Raw genomic sequence first — 23972 nt, 5'->3', positions numbered from 1 at the left:
CAGCTCGCAGCTGATAGAGCTCACGGCGTGTTCGATAAAAGGGTCTTTATCGAGGTCCTCCCACAGGTAAAGTCGGCGCTCTGGTGGAATGGGAAGGAAGTATGACACAATACCGGTGTATATCTGGGTCATAGCCGATCCTATTGTCTTTGTCATTTCTGCTCCGAGCCGGGACTCGTATCTAACGTACAGCTTATCGATTTCTTCGGCTGACATTTTGTGAATTTTATCCGGAGTGTAGTCTCCAAAGTAATGTTTGGCTTTGCCACCAACAGCCAACGCCACCAGTTTCTCTCGCTTATCATCAGTGGGGGGTACCAACTGTTCGAGTAATTCCTCACACTCCATCTTATAATATAACAAGTAAGATTTAGTTTTAACTATATAATACCCGATGCAGACAAAACACAGAGAAATGAAGGTTAAGTTGCACACGACAAACACTTCAAATATCATAGCTATACTTAGCATTTGCTTAGCTTTAGCTTAGCTTTGCTTAGCTTTAGCTTAGCTTTGCTTAGCTTTGCTTAGCATACTATATAATCCACGGGTTGGTCGGTCTTGAGCACGAGCTTAGCGTGTTTAGTTTCAGCGAGCTGTTTCTTCACCCGTTCCCGTTCTAATTTGCTCATCACATCGTTCTCTCTCAAACACTCCTCGAACGAATCCCTGTCCTTGCAGTGAAATAAGGCCACCCATCGCGTCTGCTCCCTGAGGTCTTTCAACACCGAGTTGAACTTCTGCGTTAGCACCCAGACGCTGTGATTTGCATGCCGGCCGGAGAAGGCCAGGTACGATAGCATGTCTCTCTTTTTTGTTATCTCGCGATTAGCGCTGCAGTCGTCCAGTATGAACAGCGTCGGTTCCACTTTAAATTTCTCGTGAAGAGCTTTCAACCAGTCCTGCAGGCGTGTTCCAGGGTCGATTTTGTGTACGTCCGGGTCCGTCATCACCCAAGGTCGCGCGTACGTTTTATTCATGCTCAGAGTAGGGCACATGATAACGATGTTATCGAACACATCCTTGTAGTAACCCTCCAACATATCCAACACGAAAACGGTCTTCCCACAGCCAGTCTGCCCGCACACTATGGCGCAGTGTGGGTCAGTGGGTAGTTGGGGGTACCCCCACTTAGTAGATGGCTTGCACGAATCTCCCATTGTCTATATTAAGTTGCGCGTCCATAATAACGTACAGATATAATTTCAACTTACCAGCGGGTTGAGCCTTCTTAGTAATCTGGATGGTTATCCCTTCGCTGCCGTTATCTATACGGCGCCCGCTACCGTGCAGTTTATCATCATCCGTGGATCGCATGTCCAACCATAGGGCGTACTTGGTGGTCAGGTATTCACCGATCTGCACGGAGCCGAGGTCCAGGTCCTTTGTTATGTAATCCCCCACTGGTAGCTTTTTTATCTCATCCCACTGCTGGTGTGGTCTCATACCATGACTGAACAGCTGGTTGGGCACGCCCTCGATGGTCACTTCCACCTTTTCAATCTCGGGGTTGAAAAACTTCTCGCTGTCCCTCCGGAATGGCTCGTAATCCTCCACGGGGACGACCAGGATACCTTTCATCGATCGCGCCGGCACGTTCAGGTTGATATTCCACACAGTGTCGCTCTTATCTCGCACGACTGATCTATGCCTCAGTACGCGATCGTACAGGATAGCCATCTTCCCAGAGTACTGGCTTCGAACCTGCCTGGCCAGCTCCGGGCTAGTGACCATGTCGAACTCCAGAGAGATGTTGTCTATGGCATAACTGGCCTCATCACCGTTCGGCGTATGCACTACTTTGCTATAGTCGTTAAACGTGAGCTCGTATTCGAGCCTATCACCCAGCGCGGCCTGGTAAAACGGCGCGTGTCCCGTGAGCAACTCGAAGTCGAGCGGCACGCAGAATCGATTCCCGTATGCTTGAGCGATGGCCTTTTCACCGTCCGATAGCTTGTCTAGCTGGTCTGGTGTGAAGGCATACCCTATACGCGACCGGGTTGATTTGCTGATGCCCTGGTACACATCATTGACTCGTTCTCCCTCGCTTTTCCAGAGATCCCCGTAGCAGTGAAACACGTCGCTGTCGTCGATGCTCAGCACCTCGTTACCGCTGATCTTGACGGTCGTTTTCTTGATGATAGCTCGACCCACGTTCCGCACTAGCTCGCGTTTGTCGTTGTCGGAGGTCAACGTGATATTGAACGCCACTCGAACAGTGCCTGGTACAATAAGGTCATTCTCACCAAGGTTTGGAAATCTAACCAGCAGAGTTTGATTCTGGTCTATCTTGCTGGGATTGTTGGTGATGGTCACCGACTGACGCACGGCTCTGGCTCCTAATGGCTCTCTCAATCTTCTGAAAGGATCTAATTTTCTGCCGTACATTGTTATATATAAATGAAATATATTTTTAATACTAAATAATGGATGAAGACATACCTATGGATGATATGTGGGATTATACTATGGATGATGCAGAGGCCGAGCAGGAGACCTCATTCCTACAGCCGGCTGTCGAAGACAACATCAAGCTCTCGCAAGGTGACTTACTCGTGAAGGACGCCGTCAACGGATTTTATGATTATTTAAAAAAAGATAAAAATTACGTAGAGCCGTCGATGCGAGACTATAACAAGTTTTTTGTTGATAGCGATGGCACGCTGCGTTTGAAGGCTCGCCCGGAGATCGATCTCTTTCATCCAAACACGAGAGAACCGCTTGCTTTATCAACATTGGTCAATAAACATAGGATTAACTTTGTCCGCAAGGAACTAGGCTTCAGAGATTACGGTGGCGCGCGACCTAAGCTTCCTCCGAAGGCCCGTCAAGATCTGGAAGGCATCAGGGACGCCACATCGGTTCAAAACATGACTTATGATATTGAAAAGGTGTTGGACGACTACAAGAACAAGCCCTTCCCGGGCCTCAAAATTACCTTTCGGGAACTGAAGGGGTTGGACCTGTTGATGCAAACCATTCGTGGTCAGCTCTGGAAAAGCACGGCCAAAGTGAGTGAGATAGACGACCACATCGCCTATGAAAAGAAAAAACTCGGTGAAACTGAGGACGAGTCTATGAAAGCCACCATCGAGGAACGAATACGTAATTTGGAAGAGGAAAAGCAGGTCTGGTTGGAGACAGCGTCTGGCTACAAAGAAAAGCTTCGATCCTAGACCAACCGTGTGCGGGAAACCATCAATCAAGTCCTCTACCGAGACACCACGTTAGCAGACAGGATTCGGATATTGTTCCGGGAGCAAGGGATCACCATCGCCAGCATTCTGACTGCATTGGGTTTCATCATATCAACCCTGGTGGTGTCACTGGTGGGGGGAACCCCCACACCCCCCACACCTGCCAGTGGCGGTGGTGTTAAAGACTGGATAAAAAAACTCAGGGAAGGCCTAGCTAAACTGGCTGGTAAAGCCGCCGAAGCCCTTCCCGGCATCCTGGGTAGCATCGTCTCGTGGTTGTTGGGCGCTCTGGCTAAAACTGCCACGTGGCTCAGTCAAAACCTGTGGGCAGCCATCGTCGCCGTGGCGGGTCTGGTGTACGTAGCGGCTAAGAAATCTTTAACCAAATAAGCCCCAAAGCTACCCCACCAACCACCAGGGCCGTTTTACTATCAATATGCTGCTGAGCCTGCATATGAGGGTGTGTGGGGGGTACCCCCACATGAACTTTAGGCTCCGGGGGTGGCGTTACTATACCCGTTTCACGTGGTGGGATGTGTGGGATATAGGTGGTGTTAATATCGGGGTTGATACCCAACTTTTGATCCTTCATGGCTATGACTATTTTGTTGTTATAACCCACCACTTTTTTTACTCTCAGTTGCATATCACTCGGAGCCATGTACAACCCCACGCCGAACACGTAATTGACTTTCGATCTGGCGTATTCTAACACGTTTTGGTAGCGTTTGATGGCCTGCGGGAGATCAACTGGAGAATTGATAGCATCCTCAACGTTGGAAACGAAATGTTTCTGAGCGTCGTAAGCAGTTCCCTTACCGATGATGTTGGAACGCGTCATCGACTGCGCACCCAACAGCGCCCACACGTACGTTCGAATCGAGTCGTTCAACCTGACTACCCCGGCACGAGTGAATCCTTTCGACGTATCCAGCATAAACATTTTCCACCCGTCTGCGGTTGACTGCTCCACTTTCTGGATTATGAAAGCAACACCACCTTCAAAGTCCATACGATCATCCCTCCATTCATTACTCGACAAAGCAAAGTCCTGCCTAAGTATACCTCGTTTCACTAAATCATCACTTGCATCTTTCACTGGTTTTGGTCCATATTTGGTAGGTTTAGGAACAATATCATCTAATGCATGGAAAAAATTCTCAGTACTAAACATTTTTCGTTTCATAAAGTTTGTTAGTAAATCTTTCTTAAATGCTTTTACTGAGAGCCCATCGCTGTAAGGAATACCCAACCCGTGGTTCAGCCCCGGCAAACGCCAATCCGTCTTTGGGCTTATTTCGAATTCATTGCAAATACGTTCGTAGACCCGTCTATCGTACGGGTTGTTTGTTGCGTCCCACGCTTTGTCCTGTGGGAGGGGGGCGCTGATCTCTTTAAGGATACGTCTGACCTGGTAGTACACGTGGACCTTGAACACAGACTGACTCAGCGGTCCACGCCGAGTGTCGGTCAATGTCACACCACACCCCGTTGTAGCGCACCACACGGCAAAGTTTAATTGATTCTGCCAGAACTGCATAGGGTTGTTGAACCAAGCGTGGACTGCCTTGATGTTAGTCACCGAAAGCTTATACTTATCGAACACATCTAAAAGCTGGGCATTGAAATACAACCCAGGAGCAACCACGATCTTCATGGGGGAAAACAACATTTTAAAACTCTTATATAATGAGCATATATACTCTAACATGTACATAACACTTCCAGGAATAACGAGCGGTGAGGCCGTTCAGCTGACGCACGCGATCGATAACATGTCAGGTCAACTCGAAGTCGCACTCTGCGATATCACCTACCTACCGCAATGGACTAACATCGACGCCAGCAACAATAAACTGTTCGTCAGTGGAACTCGCAGCCAGATAACTGACGGCTACTACAGCGTGTGCTCTCTAAATGACGAGGTCTTCAAACCCCTGGGAGCCGAACTCAAGATGAACGACTCAAACGGTACAGTGGTGTTAATCAACAACGGAAGAAACCCCTTGAGGCTCGGCCGACCATTAGCGAGGATACTCGGTATGTCTCCTGACGAGATAAAACCAACAACAACCGTCACAGGCACGAAGTTACCCGATCTAGTACCGTACCGAGAGCTGTACATTCATCTCGGTCAGGTGAGCACAACGTACAACATTCAAGGAGGTCACCCTTCCACTATACTGAGAGCAGTGCCGGTGAAAACTGAGAAATACAACGACGGTAGAACCGAGTCGTTTTCACCACGGCAGTATAAGAGATTAACCCAGGGCAACATACCTGAGCTGACAATATCGGTGTTGGATATAAATCATAATCCTGTAAATATAGGATACCTCAGCTTAACGCTTCATGTAAAATGACCAGCGCACAAGGGCCCGGAGTGAAAAAATGCGTCAATATCGGGATCTCCGACCTCGGAGACACGCGCGGTTTCAACGCTCCCGGAGTAGATGGTACATCGTACGCCTTTCAACTGAAAAACAACATTTACAAACGCTTTGAAGTCACCTCCGGTGGAGCCCTAAGTGATATAGTAGATACCGCAAGAGCAAAAGTCAACACTAAGTACGCCCTTGTCAACACCGGTAATAACTGGATAATATACCCATCGTTCGGGGGTAAACTGTTCGACTTAGACGATGTTGAGAGCACTACCGTCGCCCGAAACAAACCATATATGCTCGTCTTCACCGAAGATGACAAGTGGGTGTTGTTACCCGATAACGACGACTGGTTTCTCAATATTAGACTCGTCTCTCCCTACGTGTTCACGGATAACAAAGACAACCACCTAAACAAAGTCGTGAACAATGGAACCCTGCTCGTGGCTTACGTCCCAACTCAGAGACGTAGCGTAGTCGTCAGCCCACTCAACACTATGGCAGCCCACATGCTAACGAGTAAACCGGCCGTACAAAACGTGAAATTGCAGTTGGTGTCTGAATTCGAAGGCGTGGTCACTATATTAGAGAGTCTACCGGCAAACTCAACACTGGTCATCAAAGTCTACCTAGGGTAACCATCGGGGAATGAGTTCGAGATCGTGAAGGGCATCAAACTCGGGTGGGTGAAACGACACCAGTATCAAGTTTGCAATGTTTACGTGCGGGTGGGTGCCGACTCCAACACCAGTCTGCAGGGGGTCAACGTGATCGTGGAAAACAAGATATCACTAACCAATATCTTCCTGCCTAACAACATACACTTCATGGGTATGAAGTTCACCCCTGAACTATTATCAAAAAACCAGTTGGAAATTATATCGTAATAGTATAATAATGACCAGTCATCGTCCCAACACTACGCCTAACGACCTAGGAGATACGGAGGGATTCGATCAGCCTGGTGAGGAAGACACCTTATATATCCTGCACCTCAAAGACAACGTGTACAGACGGGTGTCGTTATCAGATTTTAAAGAGCCCAAATGGCTGATCGATTTAACACTCACCTCACCTTATATCACAATAGACGAAAATGGGTCTGTCACTAAGATTAGGAACAACGGTATCTGGGTCGGGGATTTCATTCCGGAGGTAGAATTAGACTCCATAAGAGCTATCGGGGGAAAAAATAGGTTAAGGTCTGCATTTAAAAATAAATTAACATTTAGCAATAATCCTCTTATCAAAGATTTTATTGATAGAATATACTCCTCTTTCACACTCATCATAGAAGTCTTATTTTCGTATTTAGACAATGAAAACACCTCAAGAGTACACCAAATTTTACCCGGGGTGTCAATACGCTGGTATCACCTACACGTAGGTCAATATTGCCGTATTGTTATACAACGGGATACCACGGATTCTATAAACCACTTAATAAGCCTCAGGGGGGTTTTTATTACAACAGGAAAGTCTATTAGCCTCTCACCTATTACCATAACTGATGGTCTAGAACTTGTAGACTTCAAATACATTGATAGACTTTTAACTGAAACCCAATTAAAATATCTTTCAAAATATATATTATAGGATGGGTCTGTACCCAGTCGTAGAGGAAGTAGCGAAGATGCTGGAAACCGTAGATGGGTTCCGCTTGAGGCAGTTATGTGATGTGAAACGTCAACTAGAACAAGACCGTGACACGCGGAAAGCACTATGTAAGAAGTACAATAGAGCTTTCAATATCGTGGACGGGGCTGACACTACCCTTATGGCAACCAGCATGGGACTAGGGGCGGCAGGTGTTGGATTGTTGGCTACCATCGTGGCTGCACCTATAGTGCTAGGTATTGAAATAACGGCAGGGGTGGCAGGGTTGGCAGGGTTGGCGCTTAAGTTAGTATCACGCAGACTGCATCGTAAGGCATTGAAACACGACGAGATCAGGGTTCTGGCCGAAGCAAAGCTGAACACAGTGAGTGAGCGTATTTCCACGGCACTCTCTGACAGTAAGATCTCAGAAGAGGAGTTTCGTTCAATCCTCTCTGAACTCACAAAATATAACGGAATGAAACAAGATATTCGATCCAAGTCTCGTAAGTCTGCTATCAGCGAGGACGAGAAAAAAAAGTACATAGAACAGGGGATACAAAAAGCCCAGCAAGCCTTTATTACGAACACCAAAGTGATCGTAGGCGGTTCACGTTAAACTGTTTCATCGATATAAACGTGACATAGGCCACCAACTTTTTTTGTAGTAGGGGTAATAGTAGCGGCCCAACCAAAGCCTTAGTTGTAGAGACTTTTTGAAAGTGGTCCAGAGAAACAGATACCAGATAGGGCCCTAGTGAGGTATCTATACCAGCCGGGGGAACACGAGGGTGATAACCGTAAGCGGGCCACCGATCCTATATGGTCAGTCAAAACTTACAACATAGATAAAGTGGATATGAAAGCCGACGAACCTAACTTGTACTACTTGAGGGATGGGCCGGGTAGGGGGTTTGTAAGAGAAGAATTATTGATCGTACCGTACGGCACATTGTTACCTCCAACACACGTTAAGTAGTAGGGGTAACCAAAGCCTTAGTTAGTAAATAAGGCGTTGTAGAGACTTTTCTTGAAAGTGATCCAAAATGTAGTAGGGGTAATAGTAGCAAGAGCTAAGGGGCCAACCAAAGCCTTAGTTAGTAAATACGGCTTTGTAGAGACTTTTCTTGAAAGTGGTCCAGAACCCCCATTGTATATACTACTTGTGACCCTCCAGCAGTTCAAAGTCAAGCAGAATGCAATATCAGTTCCCGAATCCCTCGGCTTTAGCCTTACATCTCTTCACCATGGCGGCGAGATCGGCTTCAGCGAAGGCATACCCATGATGGACAATGGGCTGGACAAATTCAATGATATTTCATGTTTTCCCGTCGCTCGTGGTTCTCCATAGGTCCGTGTACCTGAAAAACACGTCACTGTCGTCGACGCTCATGATTTTGTTCCTTCTGATTTTGATGGTCATTTCTTTCACGATGGCGCGACCCAGGTTCTGTACGACTTCTCTTTTGTCATCACCAAAATCCAAACTGATCTGAAAAGACTAACAAACTGTGCCCGGACGATGAGGTCATTTGCATCCAGAATAATCAACCTTTAGATTTCATCAATCGTGCTCGGACTGACGCACGGCATTCAGACAATCTTCAGGAAGGGTTAAAAAGTATGTTTTTATATCTTTGATATAACAATAACAATTGCTGACGATTTTCCAGTTGACGATTTGGTTGGTGATAGACCCCCGTGCTCTTTGAGAGCGAGGATGAGACCCCCTTCACAAGCAACAACGATCAACTTTTGAAACAGACCGTGAACGATTATTACAATGCTTTAAGGTCTTCCTTGACAGCAAGAGCACGCTGCGATTAAGAGCTGATACAAAGATCGATCTTATGAACACCTGCATGAGAAAACCGCTAGTTCTGTCGACTTTGGTTGGCGTCACGGCGTCAACTTTGTAGCAAATTAAACATGCGAGATGACGGTGGCACATGACCTGAACAACTTCCACCCATGGTCATCCAAGATCTGCAACGTCACCATCAGAGACGATCTATGAGACATGTCCCAACATTCTAAAGAAAAAAATATCGAGCACGAACGAACCCTTACCCCTTTCGTGAACAACATGAAATTGATGAGCCCCTCGCTCTCAAGAAAATAAAAACTCGAACAAGATGACGATCATGACGAGATAACATTTCGTGGGTGGCGGCGGTAGCAGCACACCCATCCCATCAGGCGGCGGCGGTAGAGACTGGATTAGAACTGTATAATTCCGTTTAACTGTATAGCTGTAGGTAGGTAGATCCAGTGGTGTGAAAAATTCTTGCGCAACATTCACTTTTCCAGGAAGTTAATGACCCGCTCATGAAAACATGACGTCATTAAGACGTTAGTAGAACAAAATGTAATGACGCATTACTTAACGAACGTTTAATGGCACATAAATGCACCATTAGGGTTTGGGACAAAGGGGTCTATGCATTTTCAATAGCCTCATCTCCAAGCGCATTGACAAGCTGGTTTCATGCTACGATGGGCATGAAAAGACTCTTCCAAATACCGTCTGTAGTCCATAGACGTGAGCTAATCTTCATAACACCGCAACATGGTTATTTCTTCAGATACCACAAGTCAAGACTACCAGAACAGTTGTGAATGGGTAGACTCCTTTATTGGTGAAACATCCTGCCCGGTTCCAACATGAATCACAGAACACAAAACCTCAAACCAGAAACATGACTCCAAATCGATATCCTGGAAATCAAGCGAGCAGACTACAAGATTAGGAAATTCCTTGAAGGCATAAATATCCAACGATTCAACCCAACTATGATCATGAATCATTATAAAGGCTATTTCATCTCCTCAGCCTGTCACCACCTGACCCCCACACCCACCCTTTTGATCACCTGACTTCCACGCTCCCCTTTGTGATTTGTAATCACAACTGTGCACTTCAGCCTACTTATTAATCATCATCTCACTGTATATCAAACTCATCAGTTGTATAAAATCTTCTCTAATGACATTCAGTCACTCTATACGTCAGCCCACCCTACTCAAATCACTTTCAGATATCCACTGTCCATCAACCTTGTTAACTGTATATACTCAATAACGAGCAATGCATTCTCCGGGTTTGAAATTGTTGTATCACTTGCCTTGATAACGGTGTTAGTACCTACGACGAAACGTCGCACTCACTGCAGTGAAGAAGTTGACTATTCACAGCACTTGGTTTTCCTTCATCCTTACAGCTTCTAAAAAACCCTTCGAAGGAATCTTGAAACATCAACATGAACATTGAAAACTGATAATGATTCAAAACATACCTAGCCATGATTCTAGAAAACAAGCTCTTATTCCTTGTTATTGCAAACATACAAATCAATACAATCACAAATATACAGTATTTTACATCATACTTTTGGTTACTCACGTAAATTCACATGATTACCCCAGCAGGCCACCTCTATCTGATGTACTCCCACGAGGACAAAATACGGACAGTCTGGGGGTCATTTTTCATGTTGAACCCAGGGATCATCATCTACCTCCCAGTTCTTGAGAACGACATCACATCCTGTCTGGGCATTTGTCTAGAGCTCTGCTTCGTCTGCACAGGCCAGTCCTTAAACGACTTCAGTCTTTTCTCGAATTATGTCCATTCAGCTTTGATTGTACAGCAGCTGGTACAGTACAGCATCTAAACCGAGAATAGTCAGTCCCTCCAGCATGCATAATGACTGGTATTACAGAATGAACATATTAAGGCTCCTGTATGATTTTGATGATCTCGCGGAAAGAGACAGGAAACCATATCTTTGGGTACAGGCACGAAGTCAGGCATTACCTGGACACAGACTCTTAGTTTCTTCCACTTGTCTAGGGACAACAAGATACCGATAGCAGTAGGTACAGCATTTCCCATCTGTACATTTATTTCCCATTGACTGACATCTACATTGCCATCCAAGGTAGCATACATGGTCCCTCCAACATGTGCATAAGAATCTGAGTGACCAGACGTCAAGCTCCTCCAACATGTGCATAAGAACCTGAGTGACCAGACGTCAAGCCTCCTCCAACATGTGCATAAGAACCTTAGTGACCAGACGTCAAGCCTCCTCCAACATGTGCATAAGAACCTGAGTGACCAGACGTCAAGCCTCCTCCAACATGTGCATAAGAACCTGAGTGACCAGACGTCAAGCCTCCTCCAACATGTGCATAAGAACCTGAGTGACCAGACGTCAAGCCTCCTCCAACATGTGCATAAGAACCTTAGTGACCAGACGTCAAGCCTCCTCCAACTGATGGAACACATGAGAAAGTTCCAACCAGTGCTTTAGATTTATCGTTTGGTAGGAGAGTACTTGCCATTCGTGAAGAAGAAAAGGACTTACCATTATTGTTTTGAACAGTTGTGATTATATATTCACTTATGTATCAAGGATTAGATTTAACGATTTCTCCTGTAGATATGTAGAGTAATAAGAGCTTGGCACCATATGGCTCTTTGATGTAAACGTCATGTTTGATGCACGAGAGGGCGACGATCATAATTTCCCACATATACAGATGTTTATTGCTGGGGGACACACTCTTCACAAATCCATGTTTCCATGTGTTGGGAATAAATGGTACTGTCGTCACACAGCTGAAATATCGCTCTAAACAGCGTTAAACAAACGAAAAAGCCCATTTTCACAAAAATGTTGGAACTGTACAACAGTACAATTACTTTACCAAAGGATTCATAAAGGTGTGCAAAGAATGGCGTTGCTTTCGTTCCACCAAACGTTACAGAATTCAAAATGTGGGATGTACATCGTACCTCTGCCTCAAAAACATCACTTTCCTTGAAGACAAGTTTGTCTTTTACTGTAACGGAATATTTGAATTTATTTAAAACTTGCAGTTACCTTTGACACAAACAGCACGTCCATTTCGAGTTTCCAAACATTGAAAGTTCGGGAGGCAACTCTTCGGTCCACATTGGCCAGTTGAAACCTTAGGACAAACGAGAACAAAGCAATGTCAGTGTATTTGAACACTGAAATTCTGGTCACGAGGTATACAACATTTGAACCCTCCGAGTACATGACTATTCTCAGTGACTCGGTTTTGTTTTCGGTTTTCTTTTTTTGTTTTTTTTTTTGTTTTAAAATAAAGAACTTATTATGGAAAACAAACACCCAGCATTCGATTATTATTCTAGATAGCTCACATATATGTTTACAGATCAAATGGTGCGTTATTGATGTCCCTTGTCATGTTCTGAAATATTCCGTGTATTTAACTGTTAAAAGCGTTATTGACATGATTTGCTGTGATCATCATGACAATGAAATTTGACTTACGCTGGAATGGGTTCTTGGAATATTGACGTATCCTTCTTTGCTTTTTATCCTCTTTGATTCTTTACTTGACAAACGACACCTTAAAGCTTTAATATTGTATTGAAAGCTTAGACACCGTCCATTCTCAGTGCATTTCAGTCCACACAATTTGATGCCAATGGTTGTTATTGTGTGAGTGAAGTGAGTCTGTCTTATCTCAGACCGATGTTCACATAGATCGACCTTTAGTGAACAAAACACAACCACAAAGCAGAAGGTGAGGAGCAGGATTCCACAATGACACCAGCGAAACATATTTAAAAGTTGATTAGAATAACAATGACTCACTTCTATATGACATATGTCAGTGGTATTGACAGTGGGATGAGGGTTGAATGTCAACATACACCATTGACGTTGTCTTAAGTAGTTCTATAGGTGCCGTCACATGACATTTCATGGTTTTTATCTTCTAGTAGCAGATGCCCGAGTTGATACCACTCTCGAAGTACATCCACTTGCTCGATTCATCTGTAAGTACAACGGCTGAACGAGTTTGGTTCATCTGGTGCATGTATTCAGTCACAGATAATATGTAGCTCAAAAAGGCTTTGTAGAAAGACGAAAGACCAGTCTTTTTATAGGCGAGCGGAGCGACTAATATTCAGCAACGTACCTTTCTTGATTCGAAAAATAGTTTGAGTGTCAAAATAGAATATCGAAACCATAGTTTCCACACAGAGATGTGCTTTCAGATTTCAAAGTCCATATTTGTTAGTTACTTTCGTAAAATATACTACACTTAACATTTTAAACGTCACTCGCCTCCATTACTTCATTACAGTGTTTGAAAGTTCCTTCAGAAATATGGCGTGAATTAACGAGACAAGATTATTCTGGGCACCACTTCTCAGATTTTCTGTGTTAACTGTTTTCGTTATACAAAATTTTCGCATTTCCCTCTGCTTCACAACAGCATATATCGGGAGTACCAAAGATGAAAAATCAATACATATTGATCATATCTTTGGTTAAAAATGAATAGTTTATAATATGAAGTTTCTGTGGGTCATACTTACAAAACGGAAGATGGAGTTACAAATGAAAACACTGACAATTTGTGTAAAATGTGTGAAAAAAGAATATCTGTGTCACATTGGAATGATCAGGGACCCATTTGAGAAAACAACATACACAACGGCTAGAATTGTTTGGTTTATAATCGAAATATACATCGACGATATTGCAGGTATCATGTGCTTAATGTTAATAGTCATCACGCCCGTTAGATTTACTTTAAGTACTTTTCATGTACAGACACGAGACAAGATAAAAAGCAAAAGGGCGGATGGGTGTTGTTGAAAGGTCAATCTGATGTTGGCTTGATACCAGGGTTTAATGTGAAAAAGACTCACAATGGTAATTCTTTCGAGAATAGCAGAACCGGTTGTTTGCTTGTCTTTTCATAAATAAACAATGACACACAAATACCTGTCTCTAAAGGGGCACATACAGTATGAAATAAGACACCTCTTAGTCAGTTCTGCATTCGTACTCAGTACACAGACATCCCCACATGCATAGCAGCATTGTGAGTTTGGTGTTTGGGCTGCTATATCTTTATGTGTGTACGTTTCCAATGTCACACCATTCACTGACGTAAAGCTGGATCAACTGTGACAACATTAATAAGAATTTAGTTTTACGCTGCACTCAGCAATATTCCCGTTATATGTCTGTAAATAATCGAGTGGTTAAGGCGTTTGCTCGTCGCGCCGAAGAATGGGTTCAATTTCCCATATGGGTACATTTATGGTGTCACTGGACGTGATATTGCTGAAATATTGCTAAAACTAAACTTCTTGCTATGAAGGAAACTCAGATCAAATGCATATAAATCAATACAGGCAACATTTCCTGTTACCACTGTGTTTGAGTGACACTTGTCTTGTCTTCAAAGTTGAAGAAAGTGATCACAGAAGATCATACATTTGGTTGTCTGTAGGTAGGGTAGGGTATGTCAAGGTAGGGTAGGATATCGTAGGGTGGGCTAGGGTATCGTAAGGTAGGGTAGTGTATCGTAAGATAGAGTAGGGTATCGTAACGTAGGTTATCATAACGTAGGGTAGAGTATCGTCACGTAGAGTAGGGTATCGTAGGGTAGGGTATTGTTAGGGAAGGTAGGGCATTGTTAGGGAAGGTAGGGTATCGTAAGGTACGGTAGGGTATTGTAACGTAGGGTAGGGTATCGTAAGGTATGGTGGCGCATTGTAAGGTAAGGTATTGTATCGTAAGATACAAGAGGAAGATATGTTTCTCTTGACGTTTCGTTTTGTAAATAACTTTGTTATGTGCCAAAGTTTAATACGTATTCTTCCGGATGTCAAAACGCCCAGAAGCATATAGTATCATAAGTTTACACAGTATGTGCCTATGTTGCTGAGATGTCGTGTGCATCCAGAATTATGAACTGTGTGACATGTGCACATCATCTACAATGAAACCAGGCACCCGTGAACGGCCACCTCCCCGTGGTGGGTGCGGGGTAACGTCGTTCACTCCCGTTGTGAACCCGGGGGGATATTTGGTCCACCAACCCGTTTACCGTGGGTTGCGGTCCTGTGTCGGTGGAGGAGGGGACCCTGGTGGTTGAGGGCAATAGGGGCCTGCAACCGTGTTCCTGTTGCTCAATACACCACTTTGGCCCTAGACGGGTGGTCGACTGGTCATGCCAAGCTCTGCGTATTTGATTTTTTTTTTAAAAATATATCTTCAAATGCTTGATATACTTTTCAAAAGAACTATCTTGGCATCAGTTGCATTAGAAATCACACGATTGCAAAGTGGAATAATTATTTTGCCTAGAGGCTTAATGCCCAAACGGCTGTGGCTCATGGGCCAGTCCGGTAGAATATATCTTCTCAAGATATGTTTCTGCTTGAGTATACCCTCCTGGTATCCTTGGTGCCATCTGTTGGAAATCCACAGATATGAGGCTTTGTCCTTGTTGACAGTCCATATTTACATCCTGCTACAGGAACGTATTGATTTGTCAATGGTGGTTGAGGGCAACGAGGACCTGCAACCGTGTTCCTGTTGCTCAATACGCCACTTTGGCCGTAACTTCACCTAGACGGATGGTTGAATAGGCCCGATTCAATCAATCGGCTGGTCATGCCAAGTGTTGTGCCTGGTGAATACGTTTGCACGTATTACTTTGATTACATGGTCTTGGCTTTTTTGGCTTTCAGTGTACAATTTTTTTGTGTGTGCAAATTTGTCTAGAGTCCCATGCCAGAAGGCGGTGGCTCATCGGCTAATATGGCAATATTGACCTCTGAATTCTGTGTTTCTTCAGAATGGTGTCAAGGGCGAACCGGCCTGGCATTTATTCTGTTTGATTCAACAGCTTTTCAAGTTTTTATTGGCTGGAGTATAACATCCATGTAGCCCAGGTGTAACACCGTCCTCGTTGATACTCTTTGGTGGGTGGGGAGCAGGGTTGTCGAAGTCTGTTCCTACATAATGGCTACCTCCATTCCCTCTGGTTCATCGAAGAATAAACGCCGGTGTGTCGAATCATCTGATGAAGGCTCATCTGACTTAGTTGACACGTGGCCGAGATTTATTGTCATCTCATCTGCTGATGAAAACCCTGATGTAACGCGACTTCGAAATGGCTGTCTGTTGGTGGAATGTGCTCGTAAGCAGCAATCGGACAATCTGTTGAAATTAAAACAGTTTGTGAATACACCTTTAGCCTCGGTACACAGAACTCTGAATTCCTGCAGAGGCATTGTCAGAGATAGGGCTCATTGTCTTTCTGACATGACTGAGAAGGACATTGTTAATGAGCTTCACAATCAAGGGGTCATCGCTGTAAAGCGATTTTTCAAAAGGAGAGACGATGGCACCATAATCAAGCTCAACACACATATATTTGTTCACTTTTTCACATCCCTTCCTTCAAGTTCTGCCGCAACAGCTCGGTATGTTCCCGTTGTGGTAGTGCACGCGAACTTTCCGAGTGTACGAATGGCATTAAGTGTGCTAACTGTGATGGAGACCACTTAGTCTCATCTAAATCCTGTCCTTTTTATGAACGTGAGACAAAAATGCAACAAATCAAACACACTAACAATATTTCGTATTCTGCTGCAAGAAAGTTGGTACCCCTTTCTAACACTTCAACAATCTTATACTCAAATGTAGTCTCTTCCCGGACTCCTGTTTCCAGATCTCCTATGACATCAACCGCATGTCAAACATCCTTATCTTGAGTCACTCAACAAGTCATAATCAGTGACAATGTTCAGACTTCTCAGGTTCTGATTGATGTATCTACATCAACTTCTCAGACAGAGACTGTAACATCAGAGCCGTCGGTAGCACAATGTATCTCAGAGGAATCACAGAATCAGATTAAATCTTCAAAAAATGGAAAAAAGGAAAAGAAACAATCCAAAAGGACCAGAACCATCCAGCATTTGAAGGTGCCTTCTTCAGAGTCTTCCCCTATCACGGTTCACAACCAATTTGAACCTTTAGAGATGGAGGTCAATCCGTCACTCCCAGTCAGTGGAGCTAGACCCCACTCCAAATCACGAACTCCAATTGAACCTCCATGAGCCGCTCAACTAACATCATCCAGTGGAATTGTATAGGACTAAGGAACAATTTAAATGATTTCCAGTTACTGATACAGGACTTCAAACCATCGGCATTTTGCTTACAAGAAACCTATTTCAGAGACACTGATCGTATGGATATAAGGCAGTATGATTCTTATAATTATTATTCTCCTCCAGGACCTAGAGCTACAGGGGGTTCTTCAATTTTGGTGAGGCAGGGTGTTATACATAGCCAAGTCCACCTGAATACACCACTCCAAGTTGTCAGTCTGACTTTTGATTTTGTTTTCACTTTGTGCTCAATTTATGTATCACCATCTTTTACTCTTCAACAAACAGATATTCAGGATCTTTATGACCAGCTCCCTAAGCCTCATTATGGGTCACTTTAATGACCATAATACACTTTGGGGCAGTTCGAATACAAACAGGAATGGGAAGATATTAGAAGATTTTCTTTCAAACAATGAACTATGTATATTTAACGATAATTCGAAAATGTATTTACTCTGATGCAGATCTCTTAAATGAATTCGAATGGTCAGTTCACAATGATCTGTGTGGCAGTGATCATTTTCCGACCATTATTCAGGCAATAGCTGATATCCCTCCATCGTCAAGATGGAACTTCAATAAAACCAACTGTCCTTTGTTCAAACTACTTTGCGAGGACAAATTAATTCCTGATCGTTTTATTGATGTTCCTTATTCAGTACAAATATTATCTGATGAGCTCAACAAAATAGCCGATGAATGTATTCCTAAGTCTTCTTTAAATCCACACATACGTAAACAAGCTAGGAAAGCACGGAAAAAAGCTGAACATTATTTCCGTCGCCACCCAATGGTGCGTAATTTAAATAAATATAAAGTGTTAAATGTTAAAACAAGGCGCCTATTCAAGCAAAACAAGCGCCAGTCTTGGCAAAAATACGATTCGAAAATTAGTTCGCGAACGCCGATGTCCAAGGTATGGAACATGATCCAGAGAATAAAAGGTAAAGGTCCCAAATCAAGCTTACATCATCTCAAAACTGGGGATCACAGATTAACAGATAAATCTGATATTGCAGACAAACTGGGAGAAACTCTTGCAAAACACTCTTCCTCGTCTAATTATGTTCCCAAATTTCAAAACTATCCAAAACAGCAGGAAAAGAACAAAATCAATTTTCATTCAGATATTATAGATTATAATGAAATATTTTCTATTCATGAGCTTCATACTGCTCTTGAGCAATCTCACGATACTGCTACAGGAGCTGATAACATTCATTATCAACTCCTGAAACACTTACCTGAATCGTGTTTAGAGACACTATTGAATATGTTTTATGACATTTGGACATCTCGTAAATTTCTCCATCCTGGCGTGATGCCATTATTGTACCCATACTTAAACCTGGCCGTGACCATACAGATCCCTCTAATTATGGGGCCATTTCCTTGACTAGCTGAGTTTGCAAAACCATGGAACGTATGGTCAATAACCGATTAACTTAGTACTTAGAGTCAGATAATGTAATTACAAATATTCAATGTGGTTTTCGTAAAACTCGCAGTACCATCAATCGCTTGGAGTCATTCGTTAAGAACGCCATCATTAACAAGCAACATGCAGTGTCAGTCTTTTTTGATTTAGATAAAGCTTACGACACGACATGGAAGCATGGCATTTTAAAAGATTTACATGATTTTGGTTTACGGGGCCGTTTGCCTCCATTTATATCCGAGTTTTTAACTGACAGACAATTTCAGGTACGCATGGGTTCTACCCTGTCTGACCATTATACTCAGAACCAGGGCGTCCCACAAGGTAGTATTTTGTCTGTCACACTCGTTACTATCAGAATTAACAGTCTATCAAAGGTTCTGAATGATTCAATTGATGGATCACTCTCTGTGAATGATTTTGATATTTCTTGTCGTGGAAAAAATATGCATACTGTTGAACGACAACTGCAGTTGTGTTTAAATAAAATAGATAAATGGTGTCTCGAAAACGGCTTTACATTTTCTAAATCCAAAACTAATTGTATACATTTCTGCCGCAAATACAAACGACATAAAACTCCTGAAATATTTTTAAATGACACTCCCATCAAAGTTGTAAAGGAGGCCAAGATCTTGGGTACACTTTTTGACTCCCATTTAACTTTTCTTCCACACATTAAATACCTGAAAAATAAATGCTTGAAGGCACTAGATCTATTAAAAGTTGTTTCCAGTTCCAAGTGGGGAGGGGATCAATCTACCCTCCTACACCTGTATCGATCACTGGTTCGCTCGAAACTTGATTACGGGTCCATTGTGTATGGTGGAGCCTGCAAAAGCAAACTATTAGATTCAGTCCATCATCAAAGTATAAGCCTCTGTCTTGGTTCCTTTCGAACTTCACCTGTTACCAGACTGTACGTTGAGGCTGATGAACCATCTCTATGAAATTAGCTTTACAGTATATGACAAAACTACATTCGAATGGGTCAAATCCTGCTTATAACTGTGTCTTCAATCCTCTGTGTGAGGATTTATACAATAAGAAATCTTCTCTTGTTCCGTCCCTTGGTTTAAGAATAAAAATACTTATTTCTGCTGCCAGCATTGAGCTGGATAATATCGCTCCTTCCCGTTTCCTTTCTTCTCCTCCTTGGCAGCTGGTTAGGCCCCATGTAGACCCAACATTGGCCACATTTAAAAAATCAGACACGGATGAATTACAATATAAACAAGAATATAATCAGTTAAAACATAAATATAGCAATCATAAATCCTTATTTACAGATGGATCCAAGGCCGGTGGCACAGTACCTTGAGCCACTGTCGTTGGATCAAGAACAATATCTTCTAGAATACCAGATAACAGCTCTAGTTTTACTGCAGAAGCAAACGTCATATTAACAGCTTTTAAATATATTCAAAGAACACCCTACACATAAACATTACATAATCTTTTCTGACTCTCTTTCTTGCCCTCAGACTATCAAAAACCTATCATGTAAACATCCACTTTTAATAGAAATTATTGAACTTTATAATTATCTTGCGACAGGCCAATACGGCATCGTCTTCTGTTGGTTACCCAGCCATGTTGGAATCTCTGATAACACTTTGGCTGACCTTGCTGCTAAGGCAGCACTCAACAAATCCTTTTCAATATTTTTTGATAGTATTTGGACATCTGGTGAATTTCCTTCTTCATGGCGTGATGCTATAATTGGTCAAATTCCTAAATCTGGACGTGACCATACCGATCCTTCCAATTATCGACCAATTTCACTCACTAGTTGTGTTTGCAAAACAATGGAGCGCATGATGAATAACCGATTAGTTTGGTACTTGGAAACCAATAATCTGATCACTGATATACAATGTGGTTTCCGTAAAAACAGAAGCACCATTGATCATGTAGTACGTTTAGAATTGTTTGTTAAAAATGCCATCATTAATGCCATCTTTTTCGATCTGGAAAGAGCATACGATACGACGTGTAAATATGGTATTTTAAGAGACATACATGATTTTGGATTATGGGTCCGTTTGCCTCAATTTATATCAAACTTTTTAAACGATAGAAAATTTCAAGTCCGAGTTGGTTCAACCTTGTCTGACCGTTATAGTCAGGATCAGGGTGTTCCACAAGGCAGTATTGTGTCTGTCACACTTTTTAGTATTAAGATCAGTTTATCCAAGGTTTTACATGATTCAAAAGATGGATCACTTTTTGTGGATGATTTGAATATTTCTTGTCGTGGTAAAAATATGCACACTATTGAATGACAATTACAGTTATGTTTAAACAAAATACATAAATGGTGTCTCGAAAATGGATTTAAATTTTCTCAGTCAAAATCTAATTGTCTACACTTCTGTAGAATATATATAAGCCACATAAGGACCCAGAACTGTTTCTAAATGGCACTCCCATCAAAGTGGTCAATGAGGCCAAGTTCTTGGGTATAATGTCCGACTCCCGTTTAACTTTTCTTCCGCATATTAAACATATAAAAATAAATGCTTGAAGGCGCTGGATTTAATAAAAGTTGTTTCCAACTCAAAATGGGGAGGGGACCAAGCTACCCTCCTTCACCTCTACAGATCATTGGTTCGTTCATAGCTTGAGTATGGCTCCATGGTATATGGTGGAGCCTTTAAAAGCAACCATAAACTGCTTGATCCTGTCCACCACGAAGGGTTAAGACTTTGTCTTGGATCTTTCAGAACTTCACCTATTGACAGTTTCTACGTTGAGGCCGATGAACCATCTCTTACACAATGTCGTATAAAATTGTCTTTACAATACATTACTAAATTATACTCAAATGAATCTAACCCTGCCTATGACTGTGTCTTCAATCCCCTTTATGACGACTTACAACAAAACATCTTCTCTTGTCCCGCCTCTGGGAGAGTTAAGCCATTTATTGCCGCTTCCGGCATTGAGTTGGAAAATATGGTTCTTTCCCGTCTTCTTTCCTCTCCTCCTTGGCAATTGGTTAGGCCTTGGCAATTGGTTAGGCCACAAGTTGACCTAACATTAACTGCATTTAAAAAATCAGAAACGAATGAATTACAATATAAACAAGAATATAATCAATTAAAACATAACTATAGCAATTATGAATCCTTATTTACTGATGGATCCAAGGACGGTGGCGCAGTAGCTTGTGTCATTGTCATTGGATCCAGAACATTCTCGTCTAGATTACCGGATAACAGCTCTATTTTTACAGCTGAAGCTAACGCCTTATTAACGGCTCTTAAATGTATTCAAAGACACCCCAAACGTAAACAGTATATAATCTTTTCTGACTCCCTTTCTTGCCTTCAGGCTATTAAAATATTTCTTCCACACATCCATTTTTAATTGAAACTATTGAATTGAATAATGATCTTGTTACTGGCCAATACGACATCGTCTTCTGTTGGTTACTCAGCCACGTATGCATTTCTGGGAACGCAATGGTCGATCCTGCTGCTATGGCAGCACTCAACAAATCTGTGACACCACTTCTTATTCCATACTCTGATTACAAAGCTAGCATTAGAAGTTACATCCGTGCTCTGATGCAGAAGAAGTGGGACACCCAAGTAGGTATAAATAAATTACATGCAATAAAACCTTACATTGGTTACAACTACTTTGTTTGCCAGTCCAGATTTGATGAGGTTATTTTACAACGATGTCGTATTGGCCATACAAGCTATACACATAAATATTTGCTCAGAGGTGAGGATCCTCCGTTTTGCATCCCTTGTGATGAAAGAATCACAGTCAATTGCAAACATATTCTGCTTGACTGTGTTGAGTATTCCGTCACAAGGGATCAGTATATTAATTCACGAACTTTGAAGGATCTTGTTAGCACTATTAGTCCTCGTTTAATTATTTCATTTTAAAAGGAATTAGATCTGTTCATTGAATTGTAAATAGATAAATATTTTATAATTTGAAGATTAGATTAGTAACTCAAATTGTTAGTAGCTGTGCCCTCAATTGGGGTTGAAGTACTGTAAAACAATTGTCCTCCTGAGAGGGTACGTAAGTCCTAAAACATCTGAAGTAAATTTAAGTTTTCCAAGGTTTTAATCGTAGAAAAAAGTGTTCTTTTATTGTGTGGCTAGATTTGTCTAAATTGCAAACAGCTGAAGGGATGAGGTAAATCCAGCTAGGGTCCATGCAGGAAGCAAATGTATTTTAAGTCCCCATGGTCCTTCGTATGATGATCTACCTTCAGCTGTTGGCAACCTATAGCTCAGTTTTATATTGTACTGTCCGCTATAGATACATTGTTTTAGGTCTAATCACTAGTTTTACGCTTTACTCTGTGATGTTCTAGGTAGTTTAACTATCCTTCGTTGACAGGTTTTTACAATGTATGTAATTTTATTTGTATTTTTATAATTAATTGTTCTCGTCACGATATGGCTGCAACATTGCCGATGTGACGTTAAATATTAACTCACTCACTATGAAACCACAAGTTTAAAGGGGAATTTCTGGAAAATGGTGTTTAAAAGAATAATGACCTTGCAATCATACTAGCATGATTTTTTATTATCCTTCTGCAAGTACCATTAAACCATGTCATCATATCGATATGTAGATATTGTCCGTGCCCTTTTCGCACATATAGAAACTGGTCTGTGCATTAGTCGTGATTGTGGAGGAAGCACAAGTAGATTGTGACGTATCGTCTTTCTTGATGGTGAAGGGACAGCTGAGCTATCACAGGTTGAAAAGTGATTAAGTACACGAGAAAGGTTTATTCATAATCTCGGTTTTCATAACAGAAACGCATCTATCTTTCATGTAGTTTGTTTTACAAATGTATTTTTGTCCCATTTTAAAGTTCAGATTTGTACAGGTCTTTGTCCTTCCTGATATCAAAAGACTCAAAAACATATATTATCATTTATGAGATGAGATTATACAATCGCGTGGCGGAGTGTAGTGTGTGTGCATTATCTACTTGGACAAGGCCTCAGCCCTTTTTCCATGTTCATAAGGAATCTATGTAGAAAACGTCTGTTATGTCAGGAACATGTGTGTTTCTGTCTGTTTGTCTTCTTGTTTTGTCTAGGTTTTTGTAATTGTGTGAGAGGGGTCTAGAATCCAACCAATCCAGTCATTTGAGATTATGCGACAATACTGGTTATTGCAAAAGCGCCATGTTTCCACGAACTTGTGCATGCTCAGAGCACACACGCATTATCAGCGCGATTAACTCAAGCTGCTTGTGCTAGAAGGTTTGGAGTCACTGCTAGATGAAAATAGGTGATTCGTGAACAAACCAGTGTGTTATGTTTGCCTTTTTTGTGGGCCACGACTGAATTCCTAAAACCTCCCAGGAGTCAAGC

This window comes from Haliotis asinina, chromosome 1, assembly GCF_037392515.1.
Source record: "Haliotis asinina isolate JCU_RB_2024 chromosome 1, JCU_Hal_asi_v2, whole genome shotgun sequence".
NCBI lineage: Eukaryota > Metazoa > Mollusca > Gastropoda > Lepetellida > Haliotidae > Haliotis > Haliotis asinina.
This window is presented reverse-complemented; position numbering follows the sequence as displayed.